Source organism: Siniperca chuatsi, linkage group LG13, assembly GCF_020085105.1.
Source record: "Siniperca chuatsi isolate FFG_IHB_CAS linkage group LG13, ASM2008510v1, whole genome shotgun sequence".
Classification (NCBI taxonomy): Eukaryota; Metazoa; Chordata; class Actinopteri; order Centrarchiformes; family Sinipercidae; genus Siniperca; species Siniperca chuatsi.
This window is the reverse complement of record NC_058054.1, coordinates 13,783,725-13,809,861: the sequence shown is the minus strand read 5'-3', so window position 1 is coordinate 13,809,861 and position 26,137 is coordinate 13,783,725. Positions and strand designations below refer to the sequence as shown.

Genomic DNA, 26,137 nt, shown 5'->3' with positions numbered 1-26,137 from the left:
TATATATATAATGCACATGTTAACTTATTCATTATGTCAATCACCAAAGTTTTCTAAAGTTTCAGCAATTTGGTTCTAAGACGTACCTCTGTAAAAGCTATAGTAACATAACATACTATATTATATAGTATTTGGTGAATGCTTCAATCCAGAGCACACAGTTCTGGCTCCCATCAAAATACAAACCCATGATCTGCTATACAGGAGCTATAGTAGCAAAAGGACACATAACTCGTATGTGGTAAATGGTATCATGTGTCCATATGGTCAGGTTTTATGTTTATCAAGTGTGTCATAAACAGACATGTATGTTATAGGGAATACATTATATCTAATGTTGTCTCTTGCCAGTGTGTGGTTGGCATAATAATGGTTATGAAACACAATTAACAGAATATTTTAAAAGAGATGGGAATTATGCAAGCCTCAAGGCACACACGAGAGCTTTAATACCTTCCTTGTTTCTCTAGTTTTACCCGAATATGTTTTCATACCCACCATGTCAAGATAATTACAATAAGTACATGAAAAATGAAAACATTACATTGTTATTTGTGCAGTATGCACCATATGATAATGGTCAACATCCTTGTAATGAAGAGTATAACATATCCTGCACTAGTGTATAGTATTGTACGTTTCTTACACCGTGTTCTGATGCCTTCTAGTTACTTGTATCTGTATGCAATTTTGAAAAGCATTTGTCAAAACACTCTCTGAATTGCCTCAAGCAGAGATGGGTTTTCTTTAAGAAACAAACAAAATAAAATAATAAAATATGTATTTCTTTTGGCATGTATTTCAGCGCATTACAGACCTCTGAATACACAGCCCTGAACCAATCTGTACAGAATGTGTGTAGTTCATCAACAAAAGACCGATGTGAAGTGATGAAAATATTTTTAACCTCCTTGACAAATGTTATGATATAAGCCTGGTTACTATTAACCTGCACTCCCTGGCAGCAGTGTCTGAATAGCTTTATTCTGTGGAAATTCTGTCAAATCCAGTTTCCTTAGTAGGCCGTCATACCGCCTGGAGAATAAAGTTATCTGTCGACTCAACAATTGGTTGTTTTGATTGGTATTAGGCCAACGGTGCTGTCAGACTCAGAGATATAAAAGAGAATCAGAAATTATAATCCCACTTTTACAAGATTTTAAGTTGTTGAAAGCCCTGGTGATTGTTTAAACTTCTCTCACATGCAGACACCTCAGTGGATGTGGACTATGCTGGGCCTCTAGAGCACCACTCACCACAGGGCTTTAAGCCTGCGCTTTGATGTGTGCTTAGAGAGAGAGAGAGAGAGAGAGAGAGAGAGAGAGAGAGAGAGAGAGAATTAAGTTCAAGGCCAAGTCAGTCAGAGCTTTCAAGCTTGAGAACGGCCTTCCAAAGTTGAGAACAGCATTGAAGAAATGTCACTGGAGATCACATCAGTACTAAGAAAGTCTAATCGAGCCAAAGGTTGTTTTCATAAACCTTTAATAATTGATGTTCAGCAACCAACACTGAACACAATGAAATTGAGGGCAGCCTCACAGTTTTTGCTAATGTAAAGCACACAGTGATACATCAGACCTAAACTAAATGGTTCTTATCTGTGTTCCGAAGTTTGTATGGTGATTCGCACAGAGTACATTGATAAGGAGTTATGTTGCTTGTGAAATGTTTCTATTAAAAAAGTAATTAGTAGGCCTAAATCAATGTTTCTTTTATACATAAAAACACATAAATGGTAATAATAAATGAGCAATGGGCAGTGCAAGATATTTTCTTATGCTTTGGCCATCTATTGAGAATCCAAAAATTCCTGGATCCTCCATACAAAAAAATGTAGCCTGTAGAAAATAAATTCTGTTACTTTAAATATATCAAGCATAATTGCTTAATATACATTGATCATAGGAACATTGAGAGATAATGCATGAACAACAAAGGCTACAAGCAATGCCTCCCCTGCTTTGCAAAAAGTGAGACATATGTTCCACTCACTCACATTTGTAGCAATATGTCACTGCTAGGAGTGGGACAGGGCTTGCCAAGCTCCCCAGATAGGAAATATGAGGATGGTGATTTTATTTAACAGCTCATTTAGCATTCATGTATAGTACCTTTAGCCCAGGTTCCTAATGGCCTGTATCCCCCAGGATTTGTCAGAAGATGTATGAAAATGCAAATATATCAGCAGGAAGTACACCCAGCTCTCTTGGCATGGAGACAGATTTGATAGAATCGCAGTAAAAATTCTGGCTCAGGTGGGAGCCTTTAGCTGGTTTTTAGCACTGAACTGTTGGGTAACAGTTCATTTGAAGGGGCGTGCATGAGACTGCAATAGCACTGTCATAACACTAACACACTGACAAGAATATAAATGAAACTTTATGAATGTTTATGATTCTTGTGATTAAGTGTCATTTGGTTTATAATGTCACTTTCAATGCAAAGTTTATACTTCTCTGTAACTGTTCTGTTATGATCTTCTGATATTAGTTTAGAAGACAATCTATCATGGCAGGCTTTACTAATAACATGTTATTACACTGTCAAATGTTATTATGATAGTGTCAGTAATAGTTTCCCTAACTTCAAGTGAAGACTGATTTTGAAAAGACATATTTGAAAGCTTTATAGATATATAATAACATGTAATAGCGCTGTCAAATGTTTTCACTGTTGTATAATGATAGAATTAGGTTGTAATGTAATCCAGAAATACTTGAAATGAGACCTGACCGCTGTAAACTTGGACTCCATTTACTTAAAATTTTAACTGAGCCATCTATATATGATTTATTTAAGCAATATTACACGAGAGGTTGTGCATAAGCACCTCGGTCCTGACCGCATCACTGTTGTGCCAATAATGACGTTAAAGCTCACCCTTGAGTGTTGGTAACCGATTATACTACAGTTACCAACAAAATTAAAGATATAATCAAAATGTATTCAAATTGTGGGCAGTTTGCTCAAAATAAAAAAAACTTGTTGCGAGTGTTATCGCCATTTCTCTGGAAACACGTGGTCTGACTAATAACTGGAAAACAATCAGTCATGTCAGTGGAATCCTATGTAATGAAACCTAGTTTACTACTCCAGCAAGTAGGCCGACCCTTAGTAATGACCTAGCAACAGAGACGATTTCTAGATTTCGAGTCACCAAGCCAACTTGAGCTAATGGTTTCTAGAGATCGTGGGATTTCCCATACTGAATAAATACCACACATCTAAACACAAAACTGCCTTGCTAGCTCAATCTTGTTGTATCTGCTGCTACGTCCGTGAACTTCACATCATGGATGCTGGAAGTGGGGGGCCCCCCCCACCACACACACACTTTACGCCCCTTTCCCACATTCTTTTTAAGTCGCGAATCACTGTATCCCCACAAATGCCCCTACTGTATTGCAACACTTAAGGTAAAAAGACGTTTCAGTGATTCCCATCCACTCTAAGACAAAATAAAGCAGGCAAACATAAATTGGGAAGAATATTTACATTTTAATCCAAAGAGTGAATGCATAGTAAATCTAGGCCTACCTCGCTGTCTGCCGTTGTTATTTTCTTGCTAACGCCAACTCCAGTAATATTTTCAGCAAGGGCCAGTAACGTTAATTTACAAACCAGGATTCGCTTCAAAACTAAAGCTCAAGGATGGATCAATAATGTTACCAACTTTAAACTTGGAAACTGTAATTGGAAACTGCCATTTTTATCTTGCTTTACTGTTTATTGTGCAGATTAGCCTGTTGAACTTGGCATATTCTAGCATCTATAGGCTACACGCTAGTGATGCGCAGATCGGACGGGCAGGGTCATAAAATTAACATTGTGGTTAATAGTAGATGGGTGGGAAATAGGGTGAAGCCTCTCCCTATTAAGAGAAACGCTGTGTGCATTTACGCAGGAGCGTAACTTCATTGATTATTTAAATCTCTCAACACGCCGTCAGGATTGGTCACATATATAGTCCAGGTTCATACAGTGAAATTGTTCGGAGTAAAGCCATCCTCCTGATAAATCCTGAGCTCCCCCAGAGCTGTCGAAAAAATTTATTTTTTTGTTTCCTCTGGAGGGTTTCCTCTGTCCTGTCAAGTTTATAACTGTAGTTTTTAGTTTTGCTGCTTAAATGTACCACGGTATTTGCTGTGACATTACTGCATGTATGGAAACATTTAATATGACTGACAGCAGCCTCTCTAATCAATAAAGTAAATCACCTGGAAACCTTGCGCTGCTCGACATCATTTAAAAGGTAATATAGCCTACAGGGACCGGTAGAGGTGGAGAGACGTGCATGCAGGTGCGGGTCTCTAAATCGATGAAATTAATTTGTTCATTGGGGTATCAGGTGGATGATTTATGCGTAGGCTACATGTAGATTCGGATGATGTCAGAACCGATCTGCTCATCACTAGAGAAATTGTGTGAACATAAAACCTCAATCAAAGCCAATAACCAGAGTAGAAGGTTGAATGTGGGAAACTGTTTTTTCATGTTGCTTTTGTGGAACTTCATACTACAATGAAAGCTCAGGTGGCGTTGTTGTTACACAAATTGGTAGGCTACTTGTTCATGTGAAAATTCACGTGAATTGGTCCTTGTTCGTTTTAAGTCTCTGGTCTATTTACCGCTACAAAGACACACTACACGCACACTTTTTGTTACGGAACAGACAGGTAGGGGACACCGAGATGGATACAGAAAGTTTTTTTATTTAGATGACAGCCCGAGAGTATTAGTTTATAGTAATGGAAGTCCGTAGGAGGGAAGATTCACTGGAGACAGGGAGATCGCTGGAGACAGGGAGATCGCTGGAGACAGGGAGAATAGGCGTAATGCCGAACAACATGGAGTGTCCTAGTCAACAACGAAGTCAGACACATACTGAGGTGAATGCAAGGCTTTTATGCTGCCTGTGATTGGGAGCTAATGTGGAGCAAGAGTGTGATTGGGAGCAGGTGTGGATAATTAATGGCTAGTGGAGCCTGGAGTATCCGTGACAGTGGCAGGACCGGGATCCGGCAGCGGTATGATTGACAGTGGAGCGGGCTGGGCCAGTGGTGTCCAGGAGTCCGGAACCTGCCATTCCGGCCGAGAAGGAGGGGACTGCTACTGCTGCTGCTGCGATGACTGCTGCGATCCAACAGGGAGTGATGGTGGTTGCGATCCAGCAGGGGGTGATGGCTGCCGCGATCCAGCAGGGGGTGATGGCTTTGGAACTGGGGATGGCAGTGGAGCAGGCGAGCCGCTGGGTGGCAGAGCTCCGGTGCAGGCAAGTAGTGGTTTGGTAGACTGAAGATTGGTCGGTAGAGGTGCGGGCTGAGGACTGGCTGCTGAATTAACAACTGGAGGGCTGCAAACCTGCCAAACGAGTGGATGATGGCCTCATCTCGGGACCGTAAGGATCCCGCCCAGCTAAGTGCTGGGCCGACTAGCCTGTGAACCAAGAAGGCCACCTTGGATATCTCGGTGGGAAACTGGTGTGGATACGTCCTGAAGACCAACTCTGCACCAAAAATTCCTCGCAGTCTGCTGCCGAGCCCGAGAAGGTCCCTGGTTGGGTCATCACGCTAGCAGCCAGAGGTGGTGAAGGATTGCTTGAGGAAGCGCTGGTTGGAATACCCGGTGGTGGATGGGTGAGGAGATATCTTTTGACCATATCCACCAGTTCCGGGAAGGGGTCATCGGAGCTCAGGGCTGTCATCCTTTCGGGCGGTCCGACCTTCTGTTACGGAACAGACAGGTAGGGGACACCGAGATGGATACAGAAAGTTCTTTATTTAGATGACAGCCCGAGAGGATTAGTTTATAGTAATGGAAGATTCACTGGAGACAGGAGAAATGCTGATTGGGAGCTAATGTGGAGCAGGAGTGTGATTGGGAGCAGGTGTGGATAATTAGTGGGTAGTGGAGCCTGGAGTATCCGTGACACTTTTGGGTCCCCCCACTTCTGAAATGAATCCGGCGCCCTTGCCTCACATGTATTTTTAAGCTAGTAGCACCGTGTCACAGACTCACCGGCACAGCTGATGGAGGATACCAGAGCATAACATCAAGGCTGAACAGAGTTTCCATGTGATCCAAACATTTCCAAAAACTCCAGTGTTGTAAAGTCCAAAAGTCAAAATGTATTTTAAAAAAAAGATAGATGTAACCATTTCCCCAATTCACAACATGTTTTTATCTAAAGAAATATTCTGCATCAATCCATATTTGTTGGCATTTAACCATAGAAAAACAAATTTTTCACTGCGGTCACAAAACTGGTTGCTCTCCAGCTTGCCACAAACAAGGGACGCATGCACCTGGTGGAATAATATTTTTAGTGATTAGCACGGTGGGCTGTCATGCTGATTTGATCACGTTCTAAATGTCTAGTTGACTAATCAGATTACTTGATCGGAACTACTTCTTGTATAATACACTTTCGTTTACCCTTAGCCACATGCATCTCCATATGCCAGATCACAAATCTGATTGGTTGTGTCTTGGTTTGGCCGGGCTAAATACAAATCATACCAGTCCAGAGGGTGGTCCTGGAGCTGTTTGGTAACTGCTTAAAGCACCAGAAGAAGAATAACTTGTGCAATTTGTGTAGTTAAATCAATAAGAATTTAGATAGGCAGCATTCTGCTATCTATGATTATTCCTAAACCAACATAAACTTTCAGTATATATGAACTATGAGCAAGACAAAAGTTTTTTTGTCTTCACAGGTTCTCAGTCAGACCGCCCCTGTAACGATTGCTGCTCTCTCACCCACACAGATCATTGAATGGTTTTACTGATCAGGGATCAGAAATGATACAACAGCTCAGTATGCCTTCTTCGTTATGACAGTATGTGTTGAAACTGCTGGAACTGCTTTCTTCCTGATGCTATACATGTGACAGGAAGACGAATCATGACTAATTTCAGTGACACCTCAACTGTGTGTTTGTGTATATCTTCATGCAAAGGCACAAAGTAACTTTTCAGACACACGCACAACCACATCCACCCACTCATGAATCAACAAACCTGAACATACATTGTCCCTCCATTTTTAGCATCCATAGCAATCCATTTTAATTACATCTCTCTCTCCCTAATCTCCTTCCTCCACTAGCTGTGTATTTGAAGCAGTAAAAGTCCATGGCTATCCTTTGTCTGTGTAGTGTTGGCTGCACACATACACTTGACACACACGCATATGGCGGTAGAGAAAACTCTGCCAATCCCATTAGGACTGAACTCCTCCAGGGTACTTTACCCCCTATCAGACAATTAGTTACCAATGTCTCCTAATGGGTTTACCACAATGTATTACCTGGCACCATCATACTCTAGTTACCCACTCCAGCTCTCACCAGATATAATACAAACCATAATGGTTTCCTTTGTACAGCTAAAACTGAACTTTTATCAGGTGCTGTAAAGTGCCATCAGTCATGTGTTGGTGTGTAATGTGTGGAAGTCCACTGTCAGCTCCAGTCTCTTTGTCAGCAGATGTCAGCTGGATCACAAGCAGACCTCCAACAAGTGTTTTTCCATTTCATTGGAACTTCACTGTACAGAGCAACAATGCTGAAGGTGTGCTCCTAGTTTTATCAAAGCAAAGACTCCACTTTTGACAATCCTACCAATGTAATCACTTTAGTTTCAGGCCAGTTGTGCATATCAGCATATTGCAGTGGTATGAAATACAGTTTCCATTGCTTTCCAATAATTAGGAGGAATAATTTTTCCCAATGGGATTATTTTGATACAAGTTAACTTTCAGCATTGAAATGAAGCTGCAAGAATGCCAGTGAAATCACACTAAGAATTACAAATTAACACAGCCAAGTTACTGAGTGTTAAAGTAATATATTTAATGACTTCTTGAGTGGATTTAAGGTAAATTAACACCATAAGAGTGAAAATACACTAGGAGCCCAGTACTTGACCGAATTGCAGAGGTTCCCACGGATCTCACTAGCTGTCTGATAAATGAAAGCCCACTGTGGGAGGTATATTAATCACTAAAGCTCAGTGTTGCTGTAGCAACACCAGGACACAAAATCCTCCTTTGCTTTTATACTGAGCCCACCTGGCCAGTTTTTATAGGATTAAGGGCCAGTCTTAAGTAACACAAGAGTGTTTTTTTATTGATACAGTGCTCAAAGGATGAGCGTAGATGTTAGTGTGTATGTGTGTGTGTGTGTAAAGTTCAGGCTGTGCCTCAGGTTTGTGAGTTTAAACCTTTTTCTTCTTGTGTTAGCAAAATCCCTTGTAAGATAAACACCTTCCTTCCTGACAGATATCACACATTTTGTATCGCACCTTTACTTCGTAAAGTGAGAGCTACAAAGGAGAGATGAGCAGTGTGATGATGTTTAACAGCTTATTTAGCATTCATGTAAAGTACAGTTTACGCTAAAGTTTAGCTACTCTTGGGACAAAACAGAACCACCCAGCCCTGGCCAATACTTTTCAATTTGAACACAACGCTGCTGGAAGTACAGTGATGTTAACAAGGCAATTTAACTTCTCGCCACAGAAACTAATCTATGCCCTGATCATTCATGATTCCTTATATGGTTATGTCAAAACTGACAACTTTTTGTTGCAGCAAAAAATGTTCACAGCTGTAACGACTGGTCTAAAAATAGCCCATCTGTTTTTCTCTCCACTTGTTTTGTCAAGTGGGAGGACCTTTACTTTTCTTTTTCAATGCCTGAGCATGGCCTCTGAGTTTGAAGCTTGCTCAACTTGATCCACTTTTTTCATTCCCACTGCTTGCCAATTTTCCTGACAACTGAAGCAGGATGCAGACACAGAGAGAGAAAGGGGGGGTTTGAGGCTGACGCAAAAGCATGACAGTCCGTCTCTGCCCTTTGTAATGGCTGTGCTCACCCTTTGAGCATCCCCCCCCCCGTATTCCTCCTCCCAGCCTTACCAGAACAGGGTTTATCATCTGTGATAAAGCACCCATAGTCTGGGAGGAATCAGCCCTGGATGTTTATTACATTAGGTCAGCGTGTACTAATGGAGAAACTCCTTCAGACCATGTCATCGCCACAGGGCAACAGGGTAACTGATACAAAACAGTATTACTTCTTCCTCCTCTCTCTCCCTCTGTTCCTATTTTCTTTTTTTAAACACAGACAAAAAAACACCCACCCACACATGAAAGGTCATACTTGATTGGAAAGCTTATTACATTTTTTAGAATATGCAATTTATTTGACTCTGTAATTTGAAAATAAATAAGCAATTATATATTGTGTCTCCTGCTCACACACACTGCTCTGTCAGATTCCATTTATTTGCCTGCAACAGAAAATTAGTTGACAAAATGGATTAAAATGGCGGTCAGTGTATGATGTGTGTTTGTGTGCTTGTGTGTGACATGAGGACACACCTGCATATGTGTATTTGCTGTCATACGTGTTATTTTAATGTTATTTCTAAGATTTGATTGTGAGATTCCAAAATTGAAAATACAACTAATCTGATGAGGTGAGATAATGTATATGGCAGATCACTCTACCATCATCAAGCCAATGTTAAATGCATAGGGAAATACTAGGGAAAAACAGATTTGTACTACAAATTAAAGAACTTATTAAAATTACAGTCGTAAGTGAGCTCAGACTTACTTTCTGCTGTAGAATGATACATGCTTGCATTTAAAGCTGGTTCCTGAGTTCTACTTCAGTACTCTGATGATAACTTTACTCTGACTTGGGTTGTTCAGGTGTCTGAGAAAGCATCAACTGCCAACTCACCTGAGGCCCACAATTAGCATCGAGCAGCTGCTAAACTTTCTGTGTCATAACAATTCACACTCTGTGGACACAGACTGTCAGCCTTCCAAGATCAGCCAGGCAAAGCAAGCAAAGCCTGTCTTCTTTCCTTCCCACTCTCTCTCACACATCCTGGATTTGTGAATGCATGCAAAGAGGCAATACACCTTCTACTTTTATGCTGACTACTAAGTGTCAGCCTTCCTTCCTGGAGCAAGCCAGATATTAAAGTGACTCTCATTCATTTTCATCAGTGTGGAATTGGATGAAAACAGTAATTCATTTTCAACTGCTTGTTGACCCCCCGCAGTAAGCAGGCAGGCACTGCCCGACACGTAACCCTGGCCAGTGCAGCATCAATGGCTGTGGTGGCACCATTAATGAGAGACACTAGCTGTGTGTGATGTGAATCATAGAGAGTACTGTAGCGTTCCCATGCTGTGCAAGCCACACTGTGTTTTAATGATTATTAGGAAAGGCAGAGAAAGCCTGGACAGATGGTTCCTCTTGAGGCATTCCCTGTTAGGAGCACCTGTCACAAGTGAAATCAGTTGCCTTAAATTATCTATTCTACTCTAACCACCCCAAAATTATTCATTATAAAAATGCACAGAATGGCAGATAGGGAAGGTAGATAAATGTTCCTCTTACTGAATTCAGCTTTATCCGGCATTCTTCTGAGAAATATGAATCCATTCAGAAAGCAGACAGACTGAGTTCTGTTCAATCCTGTGGCCCACCAAGGTCATTTAAGTCAGATAATTGGCTGTACTTATGTTCAGCCAGATATCTCCTACTTAAAGGTATCTGTAATAATCTTATTAGTATAATTCAATTAATACATTTTTATAATATCCATTTGTATGTTGAAAAAGCACATTTATTGTGGTTTGACATGTTTTCGTACTCTGCAATTGAGAAATGTTAATCGGCTTGTTGGGTTTCACCCGACCTGGTTGACAGTGTCAAAGTCTGTTCAAAACAGCCAGTACACTGAAAGTTACACCTTTCACACCACGTTTGTATTCTTCTGCATCAATATAAGCTGCATGAGCACAGTAATATCACGCTTTGCTAGCTGGCGTGTCTTTCATTTTTTTGCAATGGCTGATTTAAATAAACTGCAGGCTTCCAGGCAACCATCCACAGCTCAACAATCCAAACATTATTTTAATTACCTGTCGTCACTGGAGAAGGTGACAAGCATAACACTATGGATTCAAGCTTTAACTGAACATCCTGCTTTATTCAGTATACACAATGATGTATGATCTGTGTGAATATGAATGAACATAAGGGGTAAACAAGCACCAATACAGGCATACAGTATACTGTATATGTATAACATGTATATGTTTGTGCAGTATATTCAGTCACAACTTGTATTCGTGTGTGAATACCCCTGACACATACATTTTCTCACACACACTGACACATAACAACATAATAACTTCTAGTACCACGGTCTTACCTGAGATCTTTGGGCAGGATGTGTAGCTACAGTAGCATTTTGTGCTTGTGCTGCATAATCATACAGCGGGTGTTACTGTATGAATCAATGTTCACATAAATAAAGGTGTGGAAGTGCCTTCAAAGCAGAGCACATGAAGGAAAACCAAATGTGTTATGTACTGTCTGCCAGTGAAAAATCCTTCCTGGAAGCAGCGCAGGTTCCTGCCTCAGTGCCTCCTTCTGTGAAAATGTTGTTTTTCTTTCGAGGGAGTGAAGGTGCATATCTGCTCAGAAAGTGAAACATGTTGCTACTGTACCAAAACAAACAGGATAAATCTCACCAGCAGAGGCAGTGGTGCAGAGACAAGCCTGACAACAGCCGCAGGGCCCAGCGACTACTGCACTCTGCCTAATCAAGCAGCCTTTTGAAAACGTTGTCGCTTTTATCCCGGCAAAAAGAGGAGGGTGAGAGTAGGGTTTCAGGTGGCATCCGAAACAATAGGAGACAAAAGGAGAGAGATTTCTTTCTTAAAATTTTTTTTTTTGGGTAGCCGTTCTTCAGGTGTTGTGCAAAAGGATGTAGCAGAGGAACGAAATACAACAGAGCGGAGTGCGTAGGAAGCAGGGGTACAGGCTTTCTTGCAGAATAATGGACTAGATTCATTGCTCGTGGCATGTAAATGATCCCAGGTGAACACTGGCTGTTTTCATTTTGTCAGAGCCTTCATTTAGATTTTTTTAAATAAATGTTTTCTCCTGATTATGGTCATGTGTGCACTGAATTGCAGGCAATTAACTGTGTCTCTGTCTGACCTTGGCAAGATAAAACATTTCACTGAATCGCTCAGTCATGATGGACTTACCGCCCCTCAACACACTGTATAAAATCTAAGTGGTGAGAAATCAGCAGCAAGTACTGTGTGAAAATTCAAAGCAAACTTGGGTGGCCAAAAGTCTTCTAAAATCTGACATGTTTTTTTGTTCACTAAACAATAGCTTGCAATTATTATCTTTTAGATCAAAGCAGAACTATTTATGATCATAGTCAGACATCCCTTTCTTCGAAGCTTCCTCTCTGTAAACACGATGAACCAGACACCAGAAATATTCATCTCCAACTTAAGAAAATATTTTACCATTACCATCTCTCTCCAACATCCCACCTCACTGAGATGTTATCATTGCATTATAAAGGAGGCTGATTACTAAACTCATCTGAACACTTTAGTTCATTTTCACTACTTGAAGAGTACTTCTTTCTTATCCTCAAGGCTACCAGTATCCATAATTCATACATTAAAATCTTGTTGAAACTGTAACCAGTTTTAAAAAATGTCCCATACTTGCCACACATATATCAAACCATAATGTTTTTATATTATATCCACTTTCCAGGCAGTCACACCTTTTAGCTTATGCCAGAACTGTGCAAACTTAAAATGATTAACATATTCCTGTTTAACATAAAACATATACTGTAACTGTTACTATTCTCTACTATTTAAATTAATCAAGTCATTTTGTTAGACCTTCATTCATGCAAAGATTTTATTCTGTCCGTTTTCTTTTTTGGAGGAGGCGATGGCAGTAAAGCAACGAGAGTGAATGACCTATTCTTATTTTATTTTTCTCTCTCTATCCAGTCAAGGACCTCATAATTACTGGTCTTAACTGCCACTGCATTTCAATGACTTTCAAATCAAAATAACTCGAGGTACAAGGTTAAGAATTTATTATAAATAATTACATTAAAACCACTTCCATGAAAAGTGTTCTTCTTGATTACATTAAAAAGTTATTTAAACAATCCACTAAGAGTAGGAATTCTGGCAGAATGTTCAGTGTCAAACTCTGTCTGAATCTGAACAATATGTGCTTTACAGTATATCTGTTTTACGTTACGACTGACGGTGTATTTGTCTGGGAGTATTTCCCTATTTGCCATAGTTTTTCTGTCGAACAACAAAATCAGCCTAACAAACAACCTTGGTCTTTTCCTACTGGGTTGTGCCAGTGTTTCTTCCTCAAACCACATGTTCCTTGATTTCAAAAGCAATCACTGAACATTTTGTAACTCAAGTCTAACACTCCTGACAAAAATATACTGAATAAATGCTATATTATAATCTATATTTTCTATTACTATTTTCTCATAGAAACAAAATGTGATTTGAATACAGAACGTACTCTAGGTTGAGTCAAGTGACCTGTCATTGATACTGTATATTTCCATAAATTTTCCTCTTCCTTTTCGCAAAGTGTCCTTGTGCTAAATGAAAAGAAAATTATGTTAAATTCCTATTAGCAGTCATCAGCAATCAGCTAGTAAGTAATCCAAAGGAAACATTTTTGTTAGAATAACAGGGACTTTGAGAGAAAGTCTGACATGTGTAGATGAGTTCGCCAAAGCTGAGGACTTTAATGGAGGCCATGTTTATAAGTCCTAGCCTCTAGTCTCTGTGGTATCAGTGTCTTCATCAGTACAGAGAGGCTGAAGGAGAGACCAGTGAACCTTGTCTGCCTTTCCACCCAAATCCTTCAATCTCAGCAAGCTTTCTAAGGCAAATTAAACAATGTTCAAATGTAGCCTCTCCTCCCTCCAGCAGAAGAAAGTTGACTTTTCTTCTTTCTCATCAGTGCAAAATGTAGAGTAAAAATAAAAATAAGGTTTGTGTAAGGAGATGAAAGAAAAACTTTGGAACATCTGGCAAGCAGACGCTGGCAGGTTAAGGTAAACAGAGTGTCCTTTTATGGTAGTACTCCTACCCTCCACAGAATCAGAGGTATGATGTGGAACACCTTCAAAGGAGTGAGGGGCCAGCACATCTTGTTTCAATTTATCCACTCACTGGCAGACATGCTCTTTGGCCATAACATACTCCCACAAAGAGGATACCAGGCATATGCTCGTACAATCACGCATTAATAGTGAGCCATTCTCAGACACAAAAGCTTTTGTTAAAATATGCATTTCATACCATGCAGACTCATACACACACATACTCAGACATTCAGATATTCACAAACTCACATTTTTTTTGTGTGACCTTCTGTGAAACTAGGGCGGGAGTAGATTAATTAGTTCACGGCCAGCCCTGAAAGCTAGCCTCATGCCAGACCTGCATGTCAGCCTGTACAACATCTGGCAGCGGGCATCTGGTGCCATACATCAAACTAGCTCCTCCGCGTTCCATGCCCCACACACTGAATGTTGGCCTAATCAAACTAACTTCTAAAACTAACATTTGCTTTACAGGGGGAAAAGGGGACTGCAAGGTCCAAAGGCAGAACAGGTTCTTGTACCTGTTTTTCAAAGGTCACTGCCAGTCCAAGAAGTGCAACTGTACTCATTTTGGTTTTATTGGAAGTACAGAAAGAGAGGAAAAGAGTGCGTAGGAATGCTTGTTCATCCAACATTTTGTAACCAATTCCAACTTTAGGCTCCCAGCCCTTATACCCCCAGCTGCTCCACGCTTTCCCCCTTGCCAAAGCCTTTGATGTGACGAGCTGAAATGTCACAAACCTACAAGCACCCCAACCGCATAGAAAGCTCTAATGAACAGGATAAAAACACAACCCCTAAATCAATGAGCAGGCAGCAGCAACCCTGTAGCTGTCACACTGATATCAGAGCGGGTCTGCCCTCCATGCTGAAGCTGCAGGAGAAAAACAGGCTTCCCCTGTGATAATAGGTAACAGGCTTTAGACTGTTAAACTGGGTCACTTAGTGGTGCATCTGTGGAGCTCTCTATATTTTTCCTCCTCTCCTCTCCTCTTACATTCTTTGTCTCATTTCTTCTCTTTTTCTCACTCCTCACCCTATAGACCTTGCTCCTCTCTAGCTCTGCCACCCACAATCCCCCACCCCTGATAACAGTAACTACATTCCTCTCCAGTGATACCACTAAGTATTACTGCTACTGGTGATATAACACATTGTTAGACTGCCATGTTTTCATGGTCATAAAGCAGCATGGCAGGCCACTTTTGAATAGAGCTGCCTATCTGTCTGCTTGTGTGAGGTATTTCATTATCATATTTCATTGAGTTCCGGCTCTCTCGTTCTATAATGAGAGAAAGCGATTCTTACCTTTACTGCCTCTCTCTCTGTGCATGGTGCCATACTCAGTGGAGTATAATTGAATGATTTTGTGAGGGATAAATGAGATTAGGGATTGTGTTTATTTCTCTGTCGCTCTGGATTAGTGGTGCTTTTATATCTGCCTTGAGGAATAGCACATACAGTACACACTCTTAACACAGACACACACTATGGCGAATACAGATAAAGGTGCTGACAGGATAGCAAGATGGTAAGAATGTAACAGCGAGGTGTTGAAGCTGTAAATGTGCTTATCAAACAGCAAGGTATTTTTAAATTACTGTAAATTACTGTAAATTTTTAATCATCTTCATTTTAATGTAAAAGAATACACCTATATTTTCTTTACATCTGTAGGTACATGGTCTTTGTGCATGCTATGTTATCATGCTTGTGTGTATCTTTATACACATGTGTTAGCCTTCACTTAGGTAGCCAAGCAGCTACAGAGGAGATTGCTGGGGGGATTTTTCTCATAGACTGTATTCCAGAAGTGGGGGTAGGCTCAGACATTTGTAATGGAGGGAAAGCCTGTCTGCCTGCCTATCTGCTGTTATGTGTATAAAAGGAGAGTTTGCTATTATTAACCTTGCTATGAATCCCGTCCTTCTACCAATCCACGAGTAATCCTAATAATCCAAGCTTGTGCTCCCATCCCTCTATAATAATTGCCAGATGCTGATAGTACAGATAAACAGCAAACCTGTGTTTTTATCCAAGAAAAATAAAGCAAAGAGGCCCACTGGAATTCACATGCTGTGATGAAAGAATGTGAAAACAGTGGTACACATAAGCAGAGAAAATGTCTCATCAACAGGAGAGTCTCATGCAAAACCACTCATCCGAAGAGATTCGTGTTTAAGTGGCGTATAGAAGTGATTTGAGAGAATTTTAACATTAACCAATTTTCTTGTACTTAGAATTATCTCTTCAGTGAATGAAATTTGTAAGCGGTCCAGACCTGTCGTGCCATGTACAGAGAGTCTGCCTTGTTTGATTTAAGAATTATATTACCTTAATCTGGATGAATGAGTTTAAATATGATATCGAAATACACTAGAATAAAGAATAAATAACTCAAATAGATTAATGCAAAATGAATATTCTGTTTACATCGTCATGGCTTGCCAGTTTACTGAGAATTTTGACGTTTCTACTTTTTCTTTCCTATTATGATTTTATTGGCATTTTTTGGCACTCTTCAGTAGTTGGTAAAATTCTCTCACTCTGATGGCTACCTCAGGGTGTGTATGCAGGTCTGTGTCCAGGGGAACATCTTCCGTCTTCTATTTTCTCATCTAGTATCTGCGTAACTATCACGTCGTCTTGACCGCCACCAATCTAAGTCATGGACTGCTTTGCTTTAGCAAGACACATTTTAGCATCTGACTTTATGTCAAATTATTCTATTTTATTTCTGTCACAGTAGGGCACTGCTTTGGTGACACGTTGTTGCCAAATATACTATTAGTGTTTTCTAATTGTTTCAAGACCCCTAATACGACTGCTGACGCTGTTAAATTTGTTATGTTTTTGTTCTCTGATTTCTCTTGGGTAACATTTTTATTAATGAAACACAAATGCAGCAAACAGCCTTACAAAGGAGGAAGTAAGGTGACGTTATTATTCAGCAACAAAGTCTGCATAGGGAGGAGGTCGGGGTGGAATGTGTGGGTCAACAAAACATTGAACTTTAACACGGGAGATGACGTTTCCTGTTTCCAACCGACACAGTCAACGTTGTTTTTATAAAGCATGACCCTGATCATTCCATAATCTTAACTATGTAACTGTTGTAACCATAATGATAAAACTCCCCCAACATTAAGGAACATTTAAACACAAACCACAATGTTTCCCTAACCTTAACAAAGTATTTATTTTAACCTAACCAAGTTGTTTTTAACCTTAGCCTTAGCACATCACACACATGTCACCTCATAATCATTTCAACAGTGATTTGTAACAGCTTTAGAAAACACAGAAAATGATGTCCTGCTGATAGGGGCGTCAGATCGGGAAATGCTTTTATGTGTCGTTCTAGAGGGCATGGACAAACAACAAATTTTGTTATTTAATTTGGTCAACTTTGTGCAGTTAAGAGGGTTTGCTGAATCCGACTTGTATGAGCAAACATCACGGAAAACAGTAAGAGAGCTTTAGCATAAGAATATTAAAAAATGACTCCATAAATACCTTCCATGTTTTTCCCATTCATAAATTAGACAAACAAACTACTTGAACATAGCCATAACATTTTGAACATGTCAAAATATTACAACACATATAAAGGCAACACAGAGGCAAATACAAGTAGCAATGTACAGTAGATTACTGACAGTTCAAAGGAATTGCTTGTGGGCTGCTGTATAACATTAAGTGTTATACACCCAAAGCTCTCTGGACCCAGGGTGCAAGAAGCAGTGGAGCATTGTTCAGACTGATCTCCTCAGGTCTTTTCGGCCTGCACAGATTGCTTCCACCATTCCTCTGTGGCAGGACAGTGGTGCTGGAAGTTCAAAGAGGAGAGATCATGAGCAGATGGTTACAACGAAATATAAGGGATTTATCTGTTCATAAAACCCACCAAGAGTCAGTGAATCGTCATGCCAAGCACTATTTGATGCACAACTCCAGTAGATGATGAGGAGAGGTAGTGTACTTAAATACAGGAAAATAAACTCTTTCACTTTTGAATGAGGCAACAATGCAGGAATTAAAGAGTGAAATGTAATGTTAGGTATGTTGTAAGGGACTGACAACCAGCTGGCACTATTCAGGTTAATAATAATTTAAAAAAAAATCTCTGAACTATCACTTATAGTGTGCTTCTCAATAGATGTTTCTGAATCGTTTCTTTTGTCACTTCTGACACTGATTCATTTTCATTGGTAGGGGGAGTCTGCCCGACCCAGTTATAGGAATGCTTTGTTTCCCTTTTCCTTTCAGCTGAAGTATATGCTGGCCTTGACTAATACTCCCGCACAATACCTTGCCTTGAGGGCTTTTTACATGGTCCTTGCTTGGGTGCTATTCAATGATGTATTGTTATCTGTGAGGCATACCAACAGTAAGTTACAGCAGTTTTCATCCTTTATGAATTCAAGGTTCAATAGAAATGTGAATGTTTTTCAGGTGTAGAAAGTACAGCACAATACGGAGAGATGTGCATAAAAAATAAGTGTATTTCACTGGTGATATTTCAAAATGAGATGAAGATGACTTTGATGGTAATGATGAAGAGGGTAGTAATGATAGTCATGGCTGAACCGATGTCGATGAAGATTAAATGGAGACACCATAATAGTCCCGTTGGTGTCCTCATGGTAAATGTATATTTTACACAACAAAGTGCTAAGCAGCGGCCCTCAGCTGTTGTTGTTTACCACCTCTCAGCCTATCAGCACCCTTCCTTCGGAGACAGGAGAATTAGAGAACCAACACCAGGAGGAATCGATCATAGTAAAGGTTTTTCCCCCGGAGAGTGAAGCCAGGGCAGGTGAAATATCCACCCCCATCATACACAGCACGGCACTCCATCACCTCTGTCAGCCTGAACTGCAGACTCCTCATTCTGTCCAATCTAGTGGTCCTTTACCTTATCTCTCCAACCAATCAGTTTGCTCCTGATCCTATCCCCTCAACCAATTTAAATTCTGGAGCCTCACTTTAACCAGTCAGAGTCCTCTGCCCTTTTATCATCCCAACCGGTCAAATTAATAGCCACTACCTTTACATGTAACATCAGAGGAATTGGCAATGTGATACCGTTATGCAAACTAGCTAGACTGCTTGACTTTGTGTCTGTTGCAGTGTCAAAAATGTGAAAAATCGTTGTTTCTTGGTAGACCTAAGCTCCACATTATGTTCATTAAAGTGGTCATATTATGCTTTTTGGCTTTTTTCCTTTCCTCTATTGTGTTATATATCTTTTTTGTGCATGTAATAGGTTTGCAAAGTGAAAAAGCCCAAAGTCAACCCCAAAGGGAGTTACCCGCTCCCACAGAAAACACTGCTCTTGAACTGCCTGAAAACAGCTTGATTGTAGTCCAGCCTTTACTTCCGTAATGTATCTACGTAACTATGTAACATGTGCCATAATGCACAAATTCAGCGGTTTCTACAAATACACCTAAATATAAAATTAAAATAACGTTATATACCCTCCAGGCAGACAATAAAGTTGTTACTGTGATGTAGAGACAGTGCACAGTTAAAACATCACCTATGAAAGATGAATTAGTTATAAATTAATAACTTACCACTCTGAAACGTCTCGCTCCAGTCTCAGTTGTGAAGCTGGTTCGGGTTGTTGGAACATGTACGGCTGAACCGTAGCGGCTGACCCGAAGCCATAGTTACCAGCTGAAGCGGCTTTGTTTTGGATCACACTACCTTGCTCGTCAGGACCCGCCCTACTCTGCTTCTGACTGGCCAGTAGTCTTTACCTAGGTATTGTGCATGTGCAACTCCCAATAAAGATCGAATAGAAGTGAGATGCCTCACTCGTTAACGGAGCGAAGCGTTCAAGACACAGGGTGAAAAGAGGTGCTGGAGCAATGTGCAGTTTGAGCAAAAATATGGTGCTTTTTGAAAATGTAACCATGTAAACCTATTCTGGTACAACCCCAAAATATAATTATGAACCTGAAAATGAGCATAATATGACTACTTTAAAACTTTAATTGGTACATTCACAGTTTCACAATGCCTGATGCTGCTGACAAGCTGAAATTAACTAAATTAGAATTGATAAGCAGCTGCACACTTAAGTCAAATTTGCTCTGTTTCATCAAATAAGAAAATTAAAAATAGGCTAGATTTGTATACTCAATATCAGTATATCAATCACTTAAGTCGAGAGATAAAACACAGGAAAATTACAATTTCTTAGTCTCTTTGCCATTTTAACCTTAGCACTCTCTTTTAGAAACATAACACATCCACACAACACACAACAGAACCCCCCCCCCAAAGACTGAAAGTAAAGATATGTTGTGCAAGGCTTTCTGGTAAAACTGTGCCTGAACTTGACCAAACATCTCCTTTTGTTGAGAGGATGACGGTGAGGATGACTTGTTCACATGGTATCTCAAAAGCCAACACTGGTCCACTGTCTCACCCTTCTTTTCATGTCGAATAATGGTGGCCTGCATTAGGCAGGGATGTGTAATTGTGTGAGTCAGAGACACTAAACAGCTTCTTTTTGTCTCTCTTTGTCAGTCTGCACGTCACACTGCTGAATACAGGACAGGGCAGTCTGCCAGCTCCAACTCCAAAGTCCTGATTTTCTTTATCCGGTGCGTTTGTGTGTGTCTCCATAATTGTGTGTGTATGTGCTCATTTAATGCCCATTTCTTATTTATTGATTTCTTTGTCTCATTATTTGTCTGTTTGTCTTCAGTCCATTACATCATTAATGCCATGATTGCCCTTTGGAATAAATCATGCAGAAGGCTGTTAAGCAGTCAACCCACATACTGTACAATGAGGAATATCTCCGATATATATTGACTAAATTAGCACAATAAAGATAATTGTTATCGGTAATTGACCAAATAGATACAACTAAATAGGTTCAAATAGCTTCACAAATACTAGGGTCATGCTAAGATTATTTTTGCAAGAAGCAGTTTGAGTGATATTTCAATGGGAAAACAAATGAGCCCATTTGTACTTGAAAGCCTCTTTTCAATATTCCGAATTACTGGAGTAAAAATAGCACTAATTCATGCAGTTATCCCTCATGGAGATGCAATATACTTTCCCAAACCTTTCCCAAACAGCATACAAGTGGATAAGATGTGCTGCATATAGTGTTTTCCAATTTAAATAATTTTGCATTTAATTTTAATAAAATGTAATCAGGCACCATATAGTGGAAACAATTAGTATGAATATAATTAGCGTATACAGTCATAATATGAAATTTTGCATTGCAAATCATTTTATGCACCGTTACGTACAGATGTTTGCCATTTGCTTAACATCATTACAGCATATTTTTTCTCAAGACAGTTTTTCTTGAGAATGTTTTGTCTACCATTATTAATCACAAATGAACTAAACAGATAGCCTGCACATCTGCCTGGGGGCTTTGTAGTTCCCTGCCAATCCAACAGATATACTCAACAAAGTGGGGGTTCAAACATGGTCAACGTTAATCTCTTTCAAAATCTCTTGCAGTCTTCAGTATATCATGTTATGTAATTGTCTGTCTCTACTGTCAGCAGGTTATAAAATGGGAAGAGTCATTTTTTTAGGAACCCAGACAGACCCAGTCTCATTGGGAGACAGTGGTAATATTGTCTGTTAACCTGCGAAAAAAAAGATGGCCATGTGCAGCCATTACCTCCTAATACACCAAATCCCTTTCTCCTGTGATGTTTTGTTCACACCTCCCTCTCCCCCCACTAATATACTGAATGCCATCATTACACCATAGCCCTCCACCAGTCAACCCTCACAGTGAGGACAGGTCTGACAGAAGTAGCCTGGCAGTTGGGAAATGACAGTCCCTCAGCTGAAATAAAAAACATTGCTCTGTTGCTTATAAATTGTTAATGTGACAGTGTTTCTCACTTTTTTTCTTGTTTCTCTCCTTTCTGGGGCATAATTAAAATCTCAGGAGCCCTCTGACTGTGCTGGGGATTAATCTCCCATTGCACATCTCCATCTGCAGCCTGGATCATCAGCCATCCCTCTCTGCATTAGCCCCCAGCTGTGCAACTGTCTGCCCAACCCAGGTCTAGCACACTGTATAGGGGCAAACTTGGGAAAGGAGTGGGAGAAGAGAGGGAGAGTAAGGAGAAAAGTGATGGAAAGATGGAGTTGTGTGTGTGTGGGGGGAAGAGCAGCGATAAATCTTAATATTTCACATCAGTTTTATTTTGCAGAGCTGATTTGAGCCTCATTTTCTCTCAAATGGCCTTCTCTACCGAGATCTGATTGATACTAATAGCTTCTACAGCGGTTACATCTAGGGAGGGTAAGAGTCTTTTTTTATTGGTGCAGACAGTTGTTAGTGTGGCACCAAGTAAGATTGTAAATTTGGCTCTTTCATGTAATGTGACTCTGGAGGGTGGTTAGGCTGAGAGCTTTTGATACACCGCCGCTGTCCATCTCCACTTTCCCTGTGTCCAATACTAATGAGATAAGTAATTTCTTATATCTCACAAATAGACACAAAATCTAGATAATTTTGCTCGTATGGCAAGCATTATTTATGGAAGTATTTACTTGATGAGGTGGCCAAGAAAGGACTTTATTGTTTGAAAATGCATTAAAATATAGTCATTTTGTCGTTCTCGTAAATTATGCGGCATATTTTTGCAATAATATGTGAGTGTAGGTTTGGTACATAGGTGTAGGTCTAGACTTAGTTTTCAAGTGTGATCTGCAACCAAACAGCATACCTAAAATGAGCAATGCAGTATGACAGCAGTCAGTCACAGAGACCCATGGGTTTATAACTCTCCCAGGCTTTGGATTGGAAACTGTCCCGCCAACTAACTAGCCAAGTATTTGGCCGCCTCATAGTCCAGGCGATTTAACGGGCCCTGGGCTCCAGCATGCAAGATATGGTTGATCCAATTCAGGCCATACTCAATCAACCTAATTCTACAGGGGGACACAGAGACTGGGTACTGCAGTGTGTGCAAGAATGGATTGCTCAACAAAGCAGCTTTTAAAGGTCATGTTTTCACTGACTCCGTGCCTACAAGATCCTTATGGAGGGCACCGTTTGCAAACAGTGTATGTAAATTCATCACAAACCTGCAACTCAACAGTGATTTATGCTGTGAACCTGAGGGGCCTCGGTTTAAACTCAAAATGGGAGTGCAAAATGCTGCATGGAATCTCGACGGTCCTGTTTGTAGTATCTGTACTCTAAGAAGTTGAGAGGTCTCTTCAAATGACACTGACATTACAAGTATCTGAAATGTTTTCGAGAAAATTACTACAACTTGCAAACTCTTTTTTGTTGTAGATACGAAGTAATTACTTGCTAACACTGTAACATGTCACAAATGTATGCAGGTGTGCACGTCAACAAGGTTTTTCTACTCCTTTTCAATTCCCTCATCTTTCTCATGGGGTCACGGTGTCACGCTTTTCTACCATACAATGAGACAATTAAATTGTTGCATTGTAGAACTTTCCAGCAAGTGTCACTATTTGTTTTGCGTATGTATATTACAAGTGATAGATGTTATCATTATGTTCTGGGGTATTTGAAGAAATAAGTGTGTATATTTACCATCTTATTCTAAATGTAGGCACATTTATGTTATATTTCATATATGTTATAATCTTACTAGGTTACAGATATGTTTTATTATCGTTCCTAGTCACCAGATTGTCTATCTGTATATGCGAAGTTAGTCAGTGCAGAAGCGCCACCTAGGTTAATTTTTCATTCTGTTGTTGATGATTGGTACGCTTGCCGGTGAGTGTCTATAAACTGGCATTGCTAGTAATTCAGATTAAGAATTAATGTCTCATGATTGTGTAATTTCATTAGTTAATTCTGATGTTTGTTTTGTGTTTTCATTGCAGGTTTACAACCTAGCAACTTAATTGAGTAGTTAATTGACGAGCTAAATGTTACACATAACTAGCTTGTGGATGCTTATTGTGTATGTGTGCACAATAAAACTCAAAAAGTGGCTCGAGTTGTGTCCGCCGTGCTTGTCCTGAAACCCTTCCAGTGGGGAGTTTATTGAGCTATAGCAGGTAGCTTAGTAAAAAACTGGACACGCATGTTTTGATATAATAAAATAAAAGAGGTTTCACACACATGCTCCCACTGTGTCTTCAATGTGTGGAAATGTCTACTTTCGGTAAGTTGGGTGAGAGGTATGTTTTCAAAGATACCATGGTGTTGAGCGTTCACCAAAGGGGATAGGCAACACCGTCTTCCTTTTTGAGGGGTGACTCTGTTAAGGGAAGCAGAGAATATTCCAGTGGGATATTTCACATTGTGAAACTTGCTTTCGGGTTTTCCTGAATACCAGTTAAAGCTCCATTAGGAAACATTTTTTGTATTATTGTTGAACCAAAATAATCGCAGTAGTGTGAGAGGAATACTAGTACTTATTTTCAGAATTGCATCATGCACAAGAATGCATGCATCATTCCTATTGGTAATAATAACAATGTAGTCACCAAGTGAAATGCTCAGATCTGGAAACGTGGCAACACCACTAAGAGGAGGTTTGGCTGGTCAAGAATGCAGACAAAGACAGAATACAGACGTTTTAAATGAAGGTTGAGGTTAGCTAAATTTATTGGAAAAGAGAACAAAGGCGGACATTGAAATGATTACCCAAACTGTCCATAAACATTTATCACAGTTTACAGACCAGCTTCCTGGTTCAACTTTGACCTACCATACTTAAAGCTGGAGTGCGGGACTTTTACATATAAATGAACGTCCGCTACATTCAAGCCTTTGCGAAACGAGTTCACGCAATGCTGGTGTCTGTGGCGACATTTCCGCACTGGCGAACCGGTAATCATGCGATTTATGCCAACCAGTAATGATTGGTTTGGTTTTGATTTGATTTGGTTTGCCAGAGTGGAAGCAGGGAGCAACCCAGAGCAATGTTGAGAGCTCTGCGATCCGCCATCCACGGCAAGGACAAACAGGGATAACGGTTGATGTAGCTTTTCCTTGTTGGAGAGCGCTGAGAGAAGGGATTGAGGGCAGACACAGATGTCAAGTTACTGCTCTTGGACAGGTTGGTAAAATATTTGGAGTAGGCTATGTAGCTATTACATTTACTCTACCTAAATAATAGATTATTGTCTTGGAACTGTGGAAATGTCTCTGTATTTTTGTGTAATTACTCTCACTGCCAGAAGGGGGAGACAAAGGTTCCGCACTCCAGCTTTAAACTAAACTTAGACATTTTGAGTATGCCCACTTTCTGTTTTACCTCCAGAGCAGTTGTTTAAATAATCTAATTTAAGGCATGTTTACAACTTGTCTGTTCGTTCATACTTTTGACTTGTCTGACTTAGATGTGTCTCTGTGTTCCCAACATATCAGAATGCAGTAGTGTAGTTGTACTAAAGAAAAAAAGTCTGTTTAATTTAATGTGGAGTTTAATGGAAATTTGTTTATTTCAGAGCTGAAATAATTGGTTGGATAATATTGATCAACAGATTCATTTGCAGATTTAATTTGTAGCAATTATGATAATTGATTAATTGTCATTTATCAAGCAAAACTGCCAAACAGTCTGTGGTTCTAGCTTGTCCAATGTGAAGATTTGCTGCTTGTCTCTGTTTAATATCCTTGTAAACTGAATATCTTGGTGAAAACAAGCAATTTGATGACATCACCTTAGGTTCTGGGAAGTAGTGATTTTTTTACTATCATTTGTCATTTTATAGACCAAACAATTAATTGAGTAATCGGAAAAATTATCGATAATGAAAGTAATTGTTAGTTGACGCCGTGTTGAATTTCTGCCTCATATCTTTTCACAAAAATATTCTATTTTATAAATTGAAATACAGCGTTTAGGAAAAAGAGTCATTGGGACTATCTGAGAGTGATACAACATGGATTAAAGGTTGACATGGAAACTGTCGACTGTAATCGGCAGCGATGAGGAGAATTTTACTGACTGTTGGAAGTCTTCATGTCTAACATGCAAACTTTTACAGCAGTCAGGAATGTTTGTTGTAAATGCTGAACATGCTGCAATAAAATGTGCCAAGCAGTGCTTGATGCTGGGGTTTAAAACAGGATTGTTATAATGAGATCTCCCACCAACAAACAGATGTGGTGAACCAGCATTCT

General features: G+C 39.9%; 1 long non-coding RNA gene across 1 annotated transcript in view; it reads left to right on the top strand.

The window, feature by feature from the left end:
* The window catches only part of LOC122887431, a 45,405-nt gene extending 21,412 nt beyond the window's left edge, over positions 1-23,993 (top strand). Inside the window, exons 2-3 of the long non-coding RNA XR_006380544.1 lie at positions 20,548-20,624; positions 21,953-23,993. This is a non-coding gene — a long non-coding RNA (uncharacterized LOC122887431). The remainder of the gene's footprint in view (positions 1-20,547; positions 20,625-21,952) is intronic.
* The last annotated feature ends 2,144 nt before the right edge of the window (positions 23,994-26,137 follow it).